Source organism: Dermacentor silvarum, chromosome 9, assembly GCF_013339745.2.
Source record: "Dermacentor silvarum isolate Dsil-2018 chromosome 9, BIME_Dsil_1.4, whole genome shotgun sequence".
In the NCBI taxonomy this organism is placed as follows: domain Eukaryota; kingdom Metazoa; phylum Arthropoda; class Arachnida; order Ixodida; family Ixodidae; genus Dermacentor; species Dermacentor silvarum.
In genome coordinates this window covers 100,418,697-100,438,100 of record NC_051162.1, presented here as the reverse complement: position 1 = coordinate 100,438,100, position 19,404 = coordinate 100,418,697, and the positions used below count along the sequence as shown (strand labels likewise).

General features: G+C 47.6%; 1 long non-coding RNA gene across 1 annotated transcript; it reads right to left on the bottom strand.

Moving 5' to 3' along the window:
- Window positions 1-5,107: 5,107 nt before the first annotated feature.
- Window positions 5,108-19,198, bottom strand: LOC119464870 (uncharacterized). The gene is made up of 3 exons (XR_005194640.2): window positions 19,137-19,198; window positions 12,192-12,451; window positions 5,108-5,347 (listed from the first exon to the last, which is right to left on the bottom strand). It is a non-coding gene; the product is annotated as an uncharacterized LOC119464870 (long non-coding RNA).
- Between the last annotated feature and the right edge of the window lie 206 nt (window positions 19,199-19,404).

The following is a 19,404-nucleotide window of genomic DNA, read 5'->3' as shown; positions in this document are numbered from 1 at the left end:
TTTCACAGAGCACAAAGGAAAAAATAAATTATGGGGTTGTACGTGCCAGAAGCACGATCTGATTATGAGTCACGCCGTAATGGGGGACTCCGGAAAATTTAGACCACCTGGAGGTCTTTAACGTGCACCTAAATCTAAGTACATGGGTGTTTTTGCATTTCGCCCCATCGAAATGCGGCCGCCATGGCCGGGATTGGATCCTGCGACCTCGTGCTCAGCAGCCCAACACCATAGCCACTGAGCAACCACGGCGGGTGACCACAGGAAACACACAAGCAGTAGATTCAGGAGTTTATTTGAAACACATGCAGCTTATTTTACAGAATGACCACATTACCAAAAAGCAACCACATGCAATGCACATAATACAGCCAAATAACGTTAATTGGACAGCTGTTAAGCGTCCTGCTTTATATGTCCAAATGTTCAAAGTCTCAGTGTATCCCAGATTTGTAATGTCCTTTTAACTTGGATAAATTCTACATTTATCACCATTACCTCATGGATAGAAGAAAATCACAGATTAAAATGGCAGCTCCTTGTTGAACGGAAAAGTGTATACAGTAGACAACCATTATTCCGACTCCGGTTAATTCGATCCTGACCAAGGTCTCTGCTGCGCGCTCATGCATTTCTAAAGGCCTACACAATTGTTATTTCGATCCTAAAATTGGCATTCGCCAGATAACCGAACTTGACCAAGCACAACCATGCAGCTGACCCTAATAACAACCTCTTAGTGGCAGCGGCAGATCTTAGGGGCAGTGAATGCATTAAACAAACGTCATTTCCCGTTATAACGCCTATTTTCGACCCACCCTTGGAAATTTTCAAGAATAATGGTAGCTCACAATGTATGATTATGGTATTTACTTGGTTCTACGGGTGCATTTCGTCTTCGAAGGAAAATGAGCTGCAAATTACCTGCTCTGTGCAATCGAGTTCGAAACTAAAGCCGTATTTGCCACATTCTTACGCTCTACCACTATACATGGCTCTATTGCAGTGAGGCTGACTTAAAAAAAATCGGCTGCCATTCAAAAATTGAGGTGTGCGTTAGGTTTTTTGGTATTAAGTTTTAAGACATTTGTACTTTAGTTTCATACATTCGGAAAAAAGTTGGCGCACGTTTGTTTCGGTGGCATGTTACACAATTACATACTGCCATATGAATCAGCGGTGTTTTAGCATTTCGATTTCGAATTTCGATGACATTGTAAAAGCAACGGAAGATTTCTATACGGACCTCTACAGTTCCCAGGGCAGCTAAGCTACTTTCATTCGAAGTGGTGATGAACAGGATACAGAGGCTCCTTTTATAACTATCGATGAAGTTAGATCGGCCTTGAAAGACATGACCAGGGGAAACGCTGCTGGAGAAGGAGGAGAAGGAATGAACGTTTATTGTTAGAAACAGCGAGAAAGTGTTCTTTCCTCGCCCTAGGTGGGCGGCTCTCTCAGCCCAGAAAGCCACTGGCTGATGCCAGCGCCGGGCCCGGTCCACCAGACTTCGCTGATCCTCCAGGCTCTGTGCCGTTGACATTGCCTCCCACGTTTCTTCGGTGGCTTGGATGGAATATATTTAAAGATGGAGGAGATATGCTTGAAAGCTTGCGGCCCTTGATACGCAAAGTCTCACGACTTCAAGTGTACCAGAAAGCTGGAAGGACGCCAACTTTATACCAATCCCTAAGAGGGAGACGCTAACGAATTGAAGAATAATAGACCAATTTGCTTGCTTTCGGTACTGCATAAAATATTCACCAAGATAATTTCCTATAGAACCAGGGCAAACTTGACTTCAGCCAACCAAAAGAACAGGCTGGCTTCAGGAGGGATTCTACGATGAATTATATACATGTCACCAACCAAGAAATAGAGAAATCCGCGTAGCACAATCAACCTCTCTATATGAATTTCATAGATTATGACAGAGCATTTGATTCTGTAAACATACCAGCAGTCATAGAGCATTGCGTAATCAAGGGTACAGGAGGCATACGTGAATATCTTAGCAAACATATACAAGGATTGCACAGCAACCTTGCTTCTCCACAAGAAAAGTAGAAGCATACCTATCAAGAAAGGGGTCAGGCTAGGAGACACAATCTCTCCAATGCTATTCACTGCATGCTTAGAAGAAGTATTCAAGCTCTTAGACTGGGAAGGCTTAGGAGTGAGGATCAACGGCGAATATCTTAAGAACCATCGGTTTGCAGATGACATTGTCCTATTTAGCATCAATGGGGACGAATTACAGCACATGATTGAGGACCTTAACCGAGAAAGTAAGAGTGGGGTTGAAGATTAATATGCAGAAGGAAAGATAATGTTAAATAGCCTGGCAAGGCAACAGGAACTCAGAATCGCCAGTCAGTCTCCAGAGTCTCTAAACGAGTACGTTTACCTAGGTCAATTACTCACAGGGGACCCTGACCATGAGAAAGAAATTTACAGATGAATAAAATAGGGTTGGAGTGCATACGGCAGGCATTCCCAAATCCTGACTGGGAGCTTACCACTGTCGTTGAAAAGAAAAGTGTACAATCATTGCTTCTACCGTGCTAACATAAGGGGCAGGAACTTGGAGGTTAACAAAGAAGCTCGACAACAAGTTAAGGACTGCACAACGAGCAATGGAACGAAAATGTTAGGCCTAACGTTAAGAGACAGGAAGAGAGCGGTGTGGATCAGAGATCGAACGGGTATAGCTCATATTCTAATTGACATTAAGATAAAAAATGGATCTGGACAGACCATGTAATGCGTAGGGTGGATAACTGGTGGACCATTAGTTACACATGGATACCAAGAGAGGGAAGCCCAGTCGAGGACGGCAGAAACTAGGTGGGCTGATGAATTAAGAAAATTTGCAGGTGCAAGTTGAATCAGCTAGAGCAAGGCAGGGGTAATTAGAGATCACAGGGAAAGCCCCGTCCTGCAGTGGACATAAATATAGGCTGATGATGATAGTTTAGCGAGATAATGTACTGACTATAAAGAATTCATTCCTGTGAATAAACAACACTCATGTCGCATAGCGGTTTAAATAAAGACAGAAAAAAAATGCATTCAAGCTGCAAATCACAACTTTTGCTTAGAGACTAACCATAATCAAACCATTTATCAACAATTCATAAAATGTACTTCACCTGTCAGCTAATTATTAGCATGCGACGTAAATGTACCCTTAATGTAAAGAACATTTCCGCTTCGACGGATGCCAGCTATGAAATGGTCAAAGTCCTTGACCAGAGCCCATGAGTAAACTATTTCGCTCAGTGACTTCCTTACGTCCAAAATGTAGGGAGCCGCGGAAGCTGCAGCGCAATGTCAGAATGACTTTGTGCAGTTAAAGTACGTGTTAGGAAGTTTAAAAAGCAGACAATGCTGGCAAGGACTCTGTGGCAGAGATTTCTCTCCTGAGGAGCATGAACCATGGCTAACAATTGCACCCCGAAGCGATATGAAGAGTTCCAATGGTCTAGCGATTCTTGCAATCATCCTTCAAGAAATATTAAAAACTGTTTTTCATTAGACTTATCATATCAGTATGCTGGTATGCTTAGTGTGTTTAAAAATGATTGCACGTTTACGCTGCAGAAAATGTTGTTGGTCTGAAATTCTGCTGTCCGTACCTTTTAAAAATTATAGGCACGACGCTCCCCTTCACCCCACGACTTTATTATTATATTATTATTATTATTATTATTATTATTATTATGAATCCACGGAAGGCTTCGGCAGAACTAGCAAATTATATGTACAAATTCATTATTTGTAATAAAGAATATGTATTATTGTTATTTCTTTGTTTTTTGCGTAAGGCTATAATATCACAGAAAAGTCACTGTAACGCTCGGGAGCAACGCTCAACCAGCACAAGCTGATTCGGCACGGGGAAAGTCGCGGTTACGGTAATTAAATGCGAAAAAGTGCATGGTTGTGCAGATTAGTATATAGTCATTAAAAATTGGAAAATATAATGCGAATGTTTGGTCTAACGAGACGGGTTCGATCGCAGTGCACCTTTTCCTGTCGCAGTCATGCTCAGCATTCCTCTCATAAATACCGGCTGAGACTACCGTGAGCGAATTGTCCTGGTCATGCCGTCGTCGCTATCGTCATGGTCGTCGTGCCACCCTCTTCTCTGTCGCGCGATTATTACGAGTTCACTGTCATCGTCACACAGCATTGGTGGACGTAATGGTCACCGAGTCGCCGTACTAGTGCTGTTAGCAGCGTTGAACGTTAAATAAATTCACGATTTCGAAAATTACTAAGTGCGCAACATCCTCGTTCTTGGTTTATTGCGATAGCACTTATGAGGACTCTCCAGGCACATTTCTGCCATCAATGTTCCTTATAAAGTCCAAGTGCGATAACAAGGTGGCCATGCGTCGCATACTGTGCGCGAATGAAAGCGTGCGATGGTGAGCTGAGGATGGTGGCTCGATCTCGCGCTCGCAAAGGAGGAAGACGGCGAGGAAGCGCGCCGTCTTCCATCGCGCGCAAGGTAGCGTGGTTGGGGGGACGCAGGCTGTTCCACTACGGCAGCGATGGCAGCGTTTGCCGTGGCTGAGTGCGACCATGCGAGCCCCATCTTAAAAGGAACTGCGATAGGGACAGAATCTAGGTCGCCCGAGGGCTTATATCTTCGTGTGCGCTGCGTTCTCGCAGCTTACTTCGCGTTTAAGCGAGAGGCATCACGAAGCTCGCCGCTGTTGTCACGCTTCCTCACGCCAGCACTTTGATAGAGAATGTGCGCAGTCATCGAGTGAGGTGTGTACATGTTTACTTGTGCGCGTGTGATACCATACTTGTTAGTTTAGTTAGTAAGCTAATGTTTGCATATTTATACGGCCGACAAAGCTACTTTCTTACACCGTATAGCTCTCTAGTAATTTGCGATCGCAATGGATGCTTCACTTTTCGCGTGAATTTGCGATGTTTATAGAGGCTTATAGAAAAGGCGCTTTCGAAGAGTCATTTGGTGATATCCAGTAATTTGAATACGCTCGTGTATACCAACGCACGTTGCCGTCATGATTACAAATGCAGACGTGCACAAATGCGAATGAGGAACCATAGGACAAAATATATGTAATTTTTGGATGATTATACTTTATTGCTTATATCAAACCATTTTAACTGTGGATTAGCATGCTGTTACTGAGTGCTTAAGCAATAACCCCACCACCATTTGCACACCTACTGTGACTACTAGAACAACAACTAGGAGAAGTAGACGACGTCTTGGGAAATCAGCGCCGAGGCAATTATGCTGTGGCGGCTTACTACGTTGACAGCTTGGGATACCACCAGCAGATAATGGCTCGGCATATTGCTGCAAAAAAAAAACAACAACGGTCAAGCGTGTTTTCAGCCTTCATAAATATAATAAAGTGCCTCTTATTTTTAGGCAGTAAGGCGTTTCGAGCAAACTGAAATGCGCGATAAGAGTTGAACACATAAGTCTGCTGGGATATATTTAACCATTTGCCGGCACATGGTCAGGAAAAGAGCGAATTCCCTGTGAACAGCAATAATCACTCCATCTCACTGACTGTATCATGTAACTTGTCACCTGCCTCTCACCTCCGTTCAGACCACATTGGCCGAAATATCTCTTCTTGTTAGAACACGCGTGCCTTCATTCTCCCGCGGGTTTGTCCGCGGAGAATTCGGGCCAGGGCGGACCAGACATGATTTGGACGTTATATCTACCATCTGAGTAAATGCTTAACATACGGCGTGCACTCATATATTGTTCTCATATATTGTTCTCATATCTCTTCGCGTAGACGCGAAGTGTGTGCCCTGTGGATACGTGGTGTTTTATGTTCTACACAATAGCAGAGAAACTCTATAAAAAAAGTTACGTACAGTTGATCTGTGTGAGAATACGCTAGGCGGATAATGGTAGTGTTTGAGGTCCCGTTAATGTTGCCACGCGTACATTGTATACCTACAAAAAAAGTTATGCGGGATAAAATTCTCGTATTCACCTATGGTGAAAGGATACAATATTCACCTATTAGTGAAAGCGAACCACCAATGGAAAAGATCACTTAAAAACGAAAACCTTTGTGAATTTCGCACCACATTGGTGCAATGCTTTCGGAGGGGTAGCTTTTTTTACTCGGAACGTTCTTTGCAAGTTACGTCAGATAGTACTATCTCTTCTGTAATCAGTGTTATGGTTGCAATGCGCCTTTTTCAAAAGTGTCACGAGCGGGACTGATTTGAGGTGCTCTCCAAGCAAGCTGTGTGCTTCGTGAAATGACGAAAGCTACCGGCGCGTATCACCGCGAGAAGATCACTTTGTTAGAAAGTTCGTCGATGGTTTAGCGGCGACGTTGTGCCCCCTGGTGCGCCGGTTATCAAAGTTGAAGGGTGTTCGGGGCATGTACCGTCTCTCTGCGGCAGTCCACAACTCTTCACTAAGCTAACTACTTGTGCATTCACCTGCGGCTAATATGATGATCTTGAAACACTCCTTTCATAATTTTTGGATCTCCGAGGAGTCTTTTATACTCGTAGTTAAAGAAATTACACCATCTTCCCCTGGGGGAACCCTGAGTAGTATGCGAAGCAGCTATGGGGTCGACTCAAGGTAGTTTTATCAGCTGTATAAACTTGAACATGCAGCAGCACCATCAACACGCAGAACTGTTGTTGACACCGTCGGCGTTTTGCCCTCGTTCGCACCGAACGCGCGCGGCCTTGGTGACTCTTGCCGGTGCCTCTGTGGCGCCTACCGCCGCGCCTCTAACCTAAGCTGCTTCGCATTATCACGCACAGAGCCGCAGGTGTTGCCATTCATTGCGTAATCCGAAGAGGTAGGAGCGTCGGAGAGGAGAGGAAGAATGCCGAGAGGGGAGGAGACAAGGAGAGGAGGGGGAGGAGGATGCGCATGCGCAGAGGAGAGGAGCGTCGGAGAGGAGATGAGGAATGCCGAGAGGATAAGAGACAAGGAGAGGAGGGGGAGGAGGATGCGCATGTGCAGTGCGGGTGTGGACGCATACGGCGGATTCAAGGAGGGACATAGCTTCGAGCATAACATGCTTCGCATCAAAAAAAGAATCACATGCACGCCAACGCATATTTTTATCCTGAGAAGACACTTGCTAAACGGCCAACACGAAACGAAAAGAGTCATAAAGTCATTAGTGGACAACACAAACGCCGACTATCAACTGAAGGAAGCACGGAGGCAAAAAAAGAAAGAAGACACAAAACTCATCTGTGAATTCTCTGGAATGGTAGCACCACGTGTCAATCGGGTACACGTACCGGTCTACGTGAGAGATAACTGTTGAGGCAATTGATCTCTTCTTTATGTAAGGTAATCGAAGGTTGACTCACGCATGCACTTCCACCATTATTGATATGCAAAGCCTCGATCATTAGACGCGTATCTCCACTCCTATGCTTGTACAGTATCGCGCATTCATCAAACTCTGGCGTGCAGTTACAATCTTGGCAGTCTTGGCAATGTACGGAAAGATTGGAAGGCGACCCACCGGTTAACAATCTTTTATGTTCCATTAGCCTCTGAGTGATACACCTCCCTGTTTGGCCTACGTAAAAGTGGCCACAGCTAAAGGGAACTTTATAAACCAGCTGTGGCCATTTCTACGTAGGGCAAACAGGGCGGTTGAATTTTGCGCAGATGAGTTTGGGTCTTCTTTCCTTTTTCGCCTCAGTGCTTCCTTCAGTTGATAGTCGGCGTTTGCGTTGTTCACTTCTCTCTTGTGTCCGTGTGTGCACGCCTTACCCTTTTTTGCATTATGAATCCTTACCAACTAGCTCTGCTTTCTGTCGTTCTAAGGCCATTTGTCGCTCTTCAATGGCAAAAAGACATCATCACAACGCATCGCACGCTTAGCATTGAATCAACACAGCGACGTGAGGTATTGCCACCGTCGAAACGAGCTATGTGTGACGCGTGTAGTGCAGCGGGACTCGACTTTCGCGCTTTCCTAAGAACACTCGGCGCCACCAAGCGGAGCTGCCGCGTAGCCTGCACGTGGCCTCCGAAATGCATGGCCCGGATGTGCGTGCGAACGCTCAAGAACGCCTAATGCGGCAGCTGGGCTCCTGTCTCCGCTTCTTTCGGGACACATTGCGCCGTGGCGTAGGGTTGCCGAGGTATCCGTTGGTGGCTTCCCAGACGAATAGTGAGGTGCACAGGTGCCTGCGAATTGTTAAAATTGTTCCCTCGCTTGCCGCACAACCAGTGGCAACATACTCAGCGACCCAAGTTGGCGAGCGCTTAATTCAAGAGCGACACATACCTAGTGCATCATGGCACAGCTCATCAAAGCGTTGGCTTGAAAGGTGTGCATTGAAAAATATTTTGGAGGACGCTAAAGATTCACCTTTAAAAGTGGAACGCGATAGCATTCTTTTGTAAATGACCTATGGCAAGGGTAGCAGCATGAAACGATACGTTGGCTGGTGGTGAACCACTATCTTGATAGCACAGCTGCCTAAACGTAGGATTCAGTGATGAAAGGGTTTAAGCATGGGAAAGGGAAAACAAATTCTTCAAGGGAAACAAACAGCTTCATTGGCTTGTCCGCAGCAACAAACAACAAAAATGTGACGCATTCAAAGATCCCCGACTGCTTCTCACGCTTCTCGGCAACTGCAGCTTATCTAACCCTAATGTTTACCGCGAAACGCTGGCGGTGAGCGCCAATCACGAAGGCGAGCTTTCTGGTATAAGGGCGCCCTCTTACGTGGGCCGTTGCCGGAGGTTGTGCACAGCCGCACTAAAAAATTTACATCAGTTTCAGGTTTGTGCTATTGTTTCGCACTTTTTTTAACCCTTTTTAAGGCGCTATTCTTAATTACAATTTTTCGCTTAAAACCTGCAAAACGACATTCAGGATGACTTAAGAAGCTGTTTGACACAATTTTTAATAAATTCTGCACAACAGTTCTCGTAAAAAAAGTGGTACATATATGTACCACTGTCTTTATTACAGTGTATGAAAAGTGGTATACATTTGTACCGCTGTCCTCTGGAGTATCAATGAAAAAAAGAAGGTGTAACTGACATAATATTTACAAATCGATTGTGCTCTTCCCTTGTGAAATGCTCCGAAGCATTCAACGCGAAAAAAGACGCGGAAAAAAAAACTCGCACACATATTTATTTCTTGCTTTTCATGGCTGCCATCACGTCATACAGGGCACTGCATGATCGCAAGTAAAGCTTCTAGACATGGGACATCATACCGGTACTCATTATTATAGCGCGCTTGTGGAATTGACTTCACATGCACGCAGGACAAAATGTGCTATAACCCTCGATCGCAAGTGGCCCCTTCCGACACTTGACACCCTTCACCGCATAATACTGCTGTAGGACGGAGAAGCTAACTGAGTGCGCTGCAGTGTGATCTTATCACAAGTTCCTCATCGAGATGACGATACCCCACCGAACCGGGCCCCTGCGATCGGAAGGTGTATGAGCAATCGGGAGCCTCCCGGAGAATAGGGGAGAGTTGGCAAGCCTGTAAAATCAACCTGGGCGACATGATCGGTGCGATAGCCGTCCGGCGAGGCCTAACAAATCAAGCCCGAGAAAGGTTCGTTGAAAACACTGACTAAATAGGGTAACGAAAATGTATGCTTATGATTGCAAACGAATCACGAGGGTTCACTTAGTGAGCCGGTACAATAAAACAGTTACCAGGCAGGTTTACGCAGCGTTCTCGAAGGTTTCCTTGAGGCCACAACAGCGGGTAGTGAATATTCTACGAGGCATTTCGAAAAAGAGACTCAGTATGCGCGCCACATGGCGTCGTGACGAAAAAACACCAGACAAGCTTCTAAAATACTTCGTTAGATGGCAGCACCACTAAAAGTGGTGCCAATTCCAACCATTTATTTGTTATAGGCGTTTGAATCAAGGTAAAAAAAGGGGTAGGTATTTGTACCACTGTCCCACAAAGGGTTAATACTTCGGTAAGAGAAGATTTAACAGAAAAAGCTTGGGCTGTCGGCGTTTTGTTCTATGACGTTGGTTTGTGGGTTGTCATTCTCAAAATTCCGAGGAATAACTTTGTCAAGAAGGAGGAGGGTGGACAGAAATAGAAGGCAGGGATATTAACCAGAAATCCGTCTGGTTGGCTACGTCAGAATATAAGATAAGGTATGAGCATCTTTTGTGATAGCATGATGTGACAATATAAACCGCATATACCGCATTTCATATAGGAAGGCGTGGCATATCATCATCATCATCATCATCAGCCTATAGTTTATGTCCACTGCAGGACGAAGGCCTCTCCCTGCGATCTCCAATTACCCCTGTCTTGCGCTTGCGTATTCCAACTTGCGCCTGCAAATTTCCTAACTTCATCATCCCATCTGGTTTTCTGCCGACCTCGACTGCGCTTCCCTTCTCTTGGTATCCATTCTGTAACCCTAATGGTCCATCGGTTATCTCCTACGCATTACATGACCTGCCCAGCTCCATTTCCTCCGCTTAATGTCAACTAGAATATCGGCTATCCCCGTTTGTTCTCTGATCCACACCGCTCTCGTCGTGTCTCTCAACGTTACTCCTAATATTTTTCGTTCCATCGCTGTTTGTGCGGTCCTTAACTTGTTCTCGAGCTTCTTTGTTAACCTCCAAGTTTATGCCCCATATGTTAGCACCGGTAGAATGCAATGATTGTACACTTTTCTTTTCAATGACAGTGGTAACCTCCCAGTCAGGATTTGGCAATGCCTGCTGTATGCACTCCAGCCCAATTTTATTATTCTGTGAATTTCATTCTCATGATCAGGGTTCCCTGTGAGTAATTGACCTAGATAAATGTACTCCTTTACAGACTCTAGGGGCTGACTGGCGATCCTGAATTCTTGTTCCCTTGCCAGGCTATTGAACATTATCTTTGTCTTCTGCATATTCATCTTCAACCCAATTCTTACACTTTGTCGATTAAGGTCCTCAAACATTTGCTGTAATTCGTCTCCATTGTTGCTGAATAGGACAATGTCATCTGAAAACCGAAGGTTGCTGAGATATTCGCCGTTGATCCTCACTCCTAAGCCTTCCCAGTCTAAGAGCTTGAATACTTCTTTAATTAAGCATGCAGTGAATAGCATTGGAGAGATTGTGTCTCCTTGCCTGACCCCTTTCTTGATAGGCATATATGTGGCATATACTTATACCTAGAAACTTAAAGGTCGCTTGAGCTTCGCCTGTTAGAGTGGAACGCGACAGCGTTATCTGGCCCCGTTCGCATCGCCTTCTGATTCGCTTGCCATTATTATGCGATACAAACGCATCCAATTGTTCAAGTGCGATGAACTATCAAAATCGCGTTTGATTCCTCACTATTACCTCATTGATCCCAATGCATCACACACGTGTCGAGAGCGAGCGCGTGTTCCGGCGCCTTACGCCCTAGCGCTGACGGCATCGCTCCTCCTACCGGCCTCCGTGAGGAGTGGAAGCTTTCCGGTCCTGTGTCGATGTCACGCGCACAGGCGTGCTTTCCCTCAGGGCGCGGTTGAGGTGTTCACCGAAAAGCGAGACGGTTACTTCGCGTTACCTTTCCTCCGAAATCGAATTTTTATATGATACAATTGCACGCGATTGTTCAAGTACAATCAACTATCACAATTTAACGCCCGGAAAGTGCTGTGCGCGCCATATGCAAGACGCGTTTCGTCGGTGCAATACGGTGTATCATACACGGCTTCACTGCTAATCGCATTAGCGTCCACAGACGTCTTGACATTATTGTTGCCAGAATTCCTCTTCACTGCTACCAGTGAAGAGGAATTCTGATACATGAAATGTGCCATAATGTAGGAGCAAAGAAGCTTGGGTAAGAATCCGGGTGTAAGCTAATGCGTCTTCAAACGTGACAACCACTGAATAAATACAAGTTTGAAATTGTGAAACGCCGTCACGGAACGTGAAAATTTTTTCCGAGCTGTTTAGAAACATTATGGGTTTAAGAGCCTACGGCACCATCAGGTTATTTTATTATTTCCGTAGAAGTTGCCTGCGATCTTGAAAAACCACGTGACTGCGATGTGTTTGAATGCAAACTGTTCTTACTTTCTTGCGTGCACCTTCAGCTGTCGCGTTTGGTGACGAACATATTGAATATTTTATCCCAAACTTCGCCACAATATACACAAACGCAGACACTAACCTGCTACTTTTTTTTATCGCTTGGCAGACTCGCAACGGTAGCGAATGCTGCTGTGGATCCGGCGGCAGCTGCTCCTAGTCCAATTGTTAGAACCAGCGGTGCGAAGGGACCGGCGACCACGGTTGCTGGAAGCAATACTGCGGTCGCAATGCCCGTCCCGAGCAATGCAGGGTCTCTGTCCTTGTCACTGATGGTTCCCATCTTGCTGGCGCTGGCTCGCTCTGTGTCACTCCTCTTACAGATGACCTTTTCTTGGAACCCTACAAGAGGAATCAAAATAGACTGCCACATGATGAAAGTGTCGGAACGCCCTTGTTGGGGCTTGGCGCGCTACATGAAAGCACCGGAATCGTAGGGGTGAATGAAAATTCCTTAATTCCTTAGTTGTCGAAAATATTTGTGCAAATGCAGGTGCAGAATGGCGCTTGTGTTTTCGACGAGGATACTTTCACCGAGAAAACAGTACTGCCGTTCGAGATAGCTGGTTGGTGATTTGCGGTCCGTGGTTGTCGAACTTTCCCCACCCATACAAAGACGTCGATCCAAAGGGTGGGTGCTCTATTGCTCTCTTCCGACCGAGTTACGCGGTTCGTTCATCGCCGAACGCCAACTATTACGCCTCCTTGAAATGCACGCGCTGGCTCGCATGTTTCTGTTTGTGTCAATGATTACGAATCGCCCTCCACGTTGGCGCATACGCCAGTGAAGACATCACACAAATGACCGATCGGCTGATTGCGAAGGTCACCTATACATCCGCTAGATAATTGCTGACTAATACAGAGCTTTAGCTTGTACGGAATTCCGGCAAACGCAGGCCGACTGTGCGTTTTGGCGGATGGTCAGGAGGCGTACGCTTGAGCGGCTTGACGGGTAGCGTCACCTTAATTTGGGGCGCAGAGCTGGACCAAAGAAACACAAAGGTAATATTCCATCAACCGAGTGAATTGTGCTTCAATGCTGGCGTAAATCTTCGGCGTCGCTTAATCGCGACACAATTATGCAGATGCGAAAACGTAGAGAAGCAGTGAAACATTGGAGGACGCTTAAGTTTCGCCTTGAAGAGTTTAACGCGATAGCGTTATCGGCGCCCGTTCGCATCGCATATTTCTTTGAGTAGACTGCACTGCAACACAGAACGGGGGAAAGCCAGCTTACAAAGGCCAAGCTTACACCGATCCGCTTAATGTCGGCTTCACTTTTAAACGGAAATGCATTGCTGGGAAGACTTTTTTCCAGGGGCAATATAAGTCGTCTTATATTAAAATATGAAGGCCCTAGGGCCCTTTTTCATTATTAAAGGTGTAAAATTGGCCTTATTGGTAAAACATTCTTCAAAGTCAGGTTAACAACGCAAGGCCGTACTGTCTTCTGTCCCCTCTGGTGCCCTTACGCTGTTAACCTGACTTTGAAGCTTTTTTTATTATTGTATTATTTGTTGGCTCTTGCACCGCCGCGCGCGCGTGTCCGAAAATTGGAGGAAGCTTAAGCTTCGTCTTCAAGAGTGGAACGCGATAGCGTTAGCGGGCCCCGTTCGCTTCGCATTTTCCTTTCAGTGGGCTTCACTGCAACAACCGAACGTGGGAAAGTCAGCTTCACGTTTAAACAGAAATGCATTGCTGGGTAGACGTTTTTCCAGGGGCAATATCAGCCGTCTTATTATAAAACGTGAAGGCCCTGGCACCTTTTTTAAGATTTATTGTTATTTTTTTGTTTTTGCTATTGCCCCGACCCGCGTGCGTGTCCAAAGCGCATTAGGTAGGCGAAGTCCGAATTTGATCAGCCGAGGATGCGAGCGCCATGTGGATATGATTTTCGTAAGTACCATATACCTGAGTGCGCCGCTGTTGGTATGGTAGAAGTGCTGGAAAAGAGGTTTGTGTTTGAGTTTCCTCGTAACAGAATTAAGTTATCTCGTACATTCAAATTACAATCCGACACCACCATGTCTGTCGGTTGTGGGTAAGTCATACTCTACCATTTGTCTGACGGATTTCACAATGAGAAATTCAATTTTTGTTCAATAACATCTTGCGCCACGCGGGGTGCTTGCGGGGTCGGGGTCGTTCGGGATGATTTTCTCCTTCACGAACACCTTGCGCCACGCGGAGGGCCTGAGCGGGTCGGGATGGTTGGGGATGATTTTCTCCGTCACAGACGCCGACACCCATGCCGACGCCAGATTTTCTGCGACACGGGGCCCTTAACACTATCGCGTTAAAAAGCGCTTTCAAGGAGTCATTTGTCGAAAACCAGTAACTTCAATAGGCTCGTGCACACACACCCACATTGCCGTGATGATTAAAAACAGACGTACACGAATACATTCGTGTACGTCTCGTACATTCAAATTACAATACGACGCCACCATGTCGGTAGGTTGTGGCTAAGTCGTACTTTACCATGTTTCTGACGGATTTCACTGTGAGAAATTCCATTTTTGTTCACTAACACCTTGCGCCACGCGGAAGGCCTGCGCCGTCGGGGGTCCAGGTGGTTGGGGATGATTTTCTCCGCCACAGACGCCGACATCTACGCCGACGCCGGATTTTCTGCGACACGAAGCCCTTAACGCTATCGCGTTAAAATAATCCACTTGGTTACCGCAATAATAACTATGTGTTTGTCTGGCTGCACCACTCCGGCCACACGCGTTTAAAGGGGCCCTGAACCACCCCTCCGGCTTCGTGAAATAGCATAGCTCGCGAGTAACATAGGCTGCTGTGAACACCTCAGCCAAGGCTTGCTGTCGTACGCGGTGGGTGGAGCTCGCAAGCGGAGCGCGAAGTCACCTTTCCTTCAAACCCTTTCTTTTCAACAGAGGCCATGATACTCACTCTTTTCTGCGCCCTTTATTTCGTAATAAAGCGGATTCCCACACGCGGCTGCTATTGGCCGCTGCGGTCGGACACAACGCGGCCGTCGCGGGGTGCCTTCACCAGTCCACTGGCTAAGTGCGCTGCGGCTCGCTGATGACAACCGCGTTTGGCTTACGTTTAGCGCGTCGTAGGCACCAAAAATGGACGTCGTGGAGCCTACGTTAACATCCAAAATGAAATTTGAACTGCGTGCCACGCCCCACTCCACAGTAGCCTTCGCATGGCAAGGCATTGAAGAAGGAACGGGAGCACAGCGGACGCCCGCCTTCTTCAACTAGGTGTACATAATACGCTCGATGAAATCATCGAAGCTCAGGAAACGGCTCAAGTATCACGACTCTCTAGCACCCCTGCTGGGAGGGAGATTCTCGCGGTCTTAGGAATCGGCTCCACTGTAGCGATGAAACGCACATGTGAAATGCCAGATTACCTACGGGACAACATTACGGTTGCTCCTTTTCCCAAAAACGTGCATCCACAACACAATGCGAGCAGGCGCAAAGCTAGGGCTGTGGCATTGCTCCGGAGCATAAAAGCCTCGCCTCACACGGTCACTTTCGTTGACGCGGCCCAGTACGAGCACACATCGGACTTCGTCGCAACGGTGGTCAATCACGACGGACACGTCACTTGTGCGGCCTCCATCAGAGACAGCACCCCGGCTAGGGCAGAGCAGGCTGCGGTCGCTCTTGCACTTCTCGACGATGAGAGAGCTGAAATATTTACTGACTCGAGGGCGGCGGTTCGGGCATTTGACTCTGGTGCCATCGCCAAGGAAGCTCATCGAATTCTCAAAGGCAAAGTCATCCAGCCACATACAATCACGTGGTTCCCGGCCCATCTCGAACCCCAACTCGACTCCCTCCGCAACCTCAATGACATCGCACACGTCCAAGCGCGCGAACTAACCCTCCGCGCTGACGCCACTGCAAGTCGAGGCTCCGTCGATTCTGGGCTCGTCGAGTTCCGTGACACTCTCTCCACCTTCAACGAGGTTACCAAACACTACTACCTTGGTAGAAGACTATACCCTCCCCCACACGGGACACTAACCAGACCTCAAGCTGTCACACTACGCATGCTTCAGACGGGATCATATCCCAACCTGAATTTATTTCACTACATCAATCCAGACTGCTTTAGTCCAGACTGCCCTAGCTGCGGACAATGTAGTACTTTGGAACACATGCTCTGGGGATGCCCCTCGTTACAGAGGGGCCCGCATCGATGCACTGCAGAGGAGTGGAGCTCTGCTCTTCGGAGCTCCGACCATTCACGCCAATTTTGGGCTGTCCAGAGAGCCCACGATGCGGCGCTGGAGCTTGGTCTCCCCGTCCCGACGTGGGTGCGGCCCGCGGCTTCGTCGCCTCCCTGAGAGGGGGCAACAGAGCTTCTCAGGACCTCCATTAAAGTTCTTTGTCTGTCTGACAGCGGACGCCGCGTTTGATTGCCAATGACTCCGCTTTTTATGAACGCATTAAATTACTTTTCGGGGCAAAGTATTTCTGAAATAGTCTATTTTCACTTGAAATGTATTTCTCTACTTCGATAAAAAGGGGTTCTGGGCCCCTTTAAGCCTCAGCCTATGCAGCTAGAACTCCCAGTGCGCCTGCGCATGTCGGAACACCAGACAAGTTCAAAATGTCTAATGGTTCTGTTCCTGGCAAAATTACGCAATGAAAGAACAAACGTTACTTTGATATCTTGACTGCAACAAATATATGCCTTCAAGCGCATATTTCCTTGAATACAACGAATACTTCGCTGGAAGCGATCGGCTGCTCACTTGCCTTGACAACCTTCCTCGATAGTTTCTCTACAATTATTTTGAATGCCCGAGCAAGGCGACTTCATTTGCTGAACTGAATTGTGTAAAGACATATAAACACAGCTGTATTTAGATTGACTACGGCCATTTAACGGATACAAAACATGTTGGTGAAATAACAATGTAGTGCGCTTATGAAATGTCGGCGTTTATAATCAGCCACTTGTCGCCAGTTTTTGCGCAGTAGAAAAGGAAGATGCGGTTGTTCTGCGTGCAGATCTAAAGAAAACATAGAACTTCTAGGTGACCGTGTTGGTATAGGAGCGCTTACGTAAAATGTCCAAGAAATCCTACAAAAATTATGTGCTCACACATCGCATTTTCCACGCTATAAGCTGGGGCATCTCTTTCTCTAGTTGAATCAAACAGAAAAGAATGAAACAGCTTGAGATCCATTCGCCTGTTTGATGAAAACTAGATAATATGTATTTATCGGAGTTTAATGGGCCGACACGCATGCCATGTGTCTGCCCGATACGTGATCTCAGCGTATCTGCGACGACGATGGAGTACTGGTAGTGGGAGGAAGGCTCAATGCAGCCGAGTTGTCGCACAACGTTAAGCATCCTATTATCCTCCCGTCGAGACATTCCTTCACAGAGCTAACGATCAGCGCAACTCACCGCCGTCTCCTGCTTGCTGGCGCACTGGAGACTCTTACCGAACAGAGGGAATAGTAGTGGATCGCGCGTAGAAGGCAAATGGAGAAAGAGAAATTAGCGCTGCTTGCACTAAGTTGTGCAAGGCTGGAGAAATCGCGGAGCTGGTCATCACCTATGTTCTTCCAGCGTCACTTGGCTCAGCGAGGTTTTGCTAGGTTCGGCAAAGTTTCGCTATAGGCTTGGCTAAGTTTTACTAGGCTCAGCTACTCGCTCAGCCACCTACGCTCGCTTTCCTGCGCACGGAACTAGAGCATGGGTGTTCTGTGACTAGAGTTCCTCGGTCCGTCGTCGCGGAAAGGGCCGTCGGTGGTCGCGTCGGGAAGCGGTAGCAGCTCGCCAGAGAGCGCGGCCGTTGCAGCGAGCGCCGCCGCCGCCATGGGGGCAGCAACGAGAGACGCGGCCTCCTCTTCGCCACCTCAAACCATCCCCCCCCCCCTCCCCTTCTCCGCACGTCGCCGCGCCAGATAGGGGAAAGAGCGCGTCAGTACTCGCGGAATCTCCGTCGCCTGCGGCTGTGTCACCCACCCTCAGAGAAATCTCGCTGCCTACATTATCCACGGCAGCTGATGGCCTCTCAACTACAGAAGTAACCACCTGTAGGTGCGGACAGTGCACGCCGAGACCGCGTGGTCACTGCCGCATCGTACGCACGCCACTTTGCCGGTCACGTGGCCGAACTGCTCACTGCGCGCGCACTTGGGCGGGTCACACGCGGCAGCGTGGCGATCAAGTTACACCTGCGACGGTGCGACCAACACGCACAACTCCCTCGATCTCGACCTGCACCTGCACTACCTTCTCGCCTACGCGAAGGGAAGGTTAAGAACTGGCTGCGCCATCTCCATGCGGATGCACCGGTTGCCTGAAGCGAACTCGGGAAACCCAGGTACGTACTCTCCGGAGATCCCTTGGACCATTCCGAAGACTTCCAGCTCTTTGATGAGAGCTTCGTCTGTAAGATCCAACAGGTAGCCATACACCTTCACAAACTTGGAATGGACTCCTCGGTATTCAAAACGAACCTCTACATTACGAACATTCAAAACGGGATCAGTTAACAATCGATCAACCGCGGCCTAGGACTTGAACATAGTTTCGATCCTGCCTGCTCAAAAATCGTGAACTTCCTGGAGATCAGCGCGTGCGAAACGCTTCACTAGCTCCTTGCATACGTCCACGTTGGTCGCGCATTTCGGAACACGACCGAAAAAGGACCACGGCCAAACCTGCGAAGCGGCCACCATCGCGTTCAAAACCGCGTGGCGGCCGCGCCTAGCAGAAGCTAAGCTACAACAGTATGACTGCAAAAGCTAAAAACCTCAACTAAACGCAAAGGAACACCAGAAAATACACCAAGCCTGCTCACCAAACACCGCGACATCTAGCTGGAACCTTCAAAGACGCGCGCCGTAACCAGACATGCCTAGAGGCGACCACGTGGATGACATCAGCTGTCACGCAGGGCAGATCACCGTAAGAGGGAAAAAATGTGTTGATTACACGTTAAAGAAAGGGCGGGGGGGGGGGGGGAGGTAGTGGTTAAACAAAGCAAACGTGAAAAAGACATGCCACGAACCTGGAAAGTACTGATGCGCTCCGGTATTAACAACCGTACGTCTGTCCCCACGGCCGCTCACAAACTGGAGAATTCGGCCTGCAGCAGTGCCTTTTATTAGCCCTGAGGTGGCGCCCTCTCGCGTGTGACGTCAGTCGGAGGACTCCGCTGCCGCGCTGCGCACGTGCTCGCCAAGGTCAATTCAAGTGGTCGCGTACATAAAGGAAGGGAGAAAAAGACTACACTCTTTTTCAGTAGTTCAGTGCAGCAGAGCCAAGGCTACGTCACC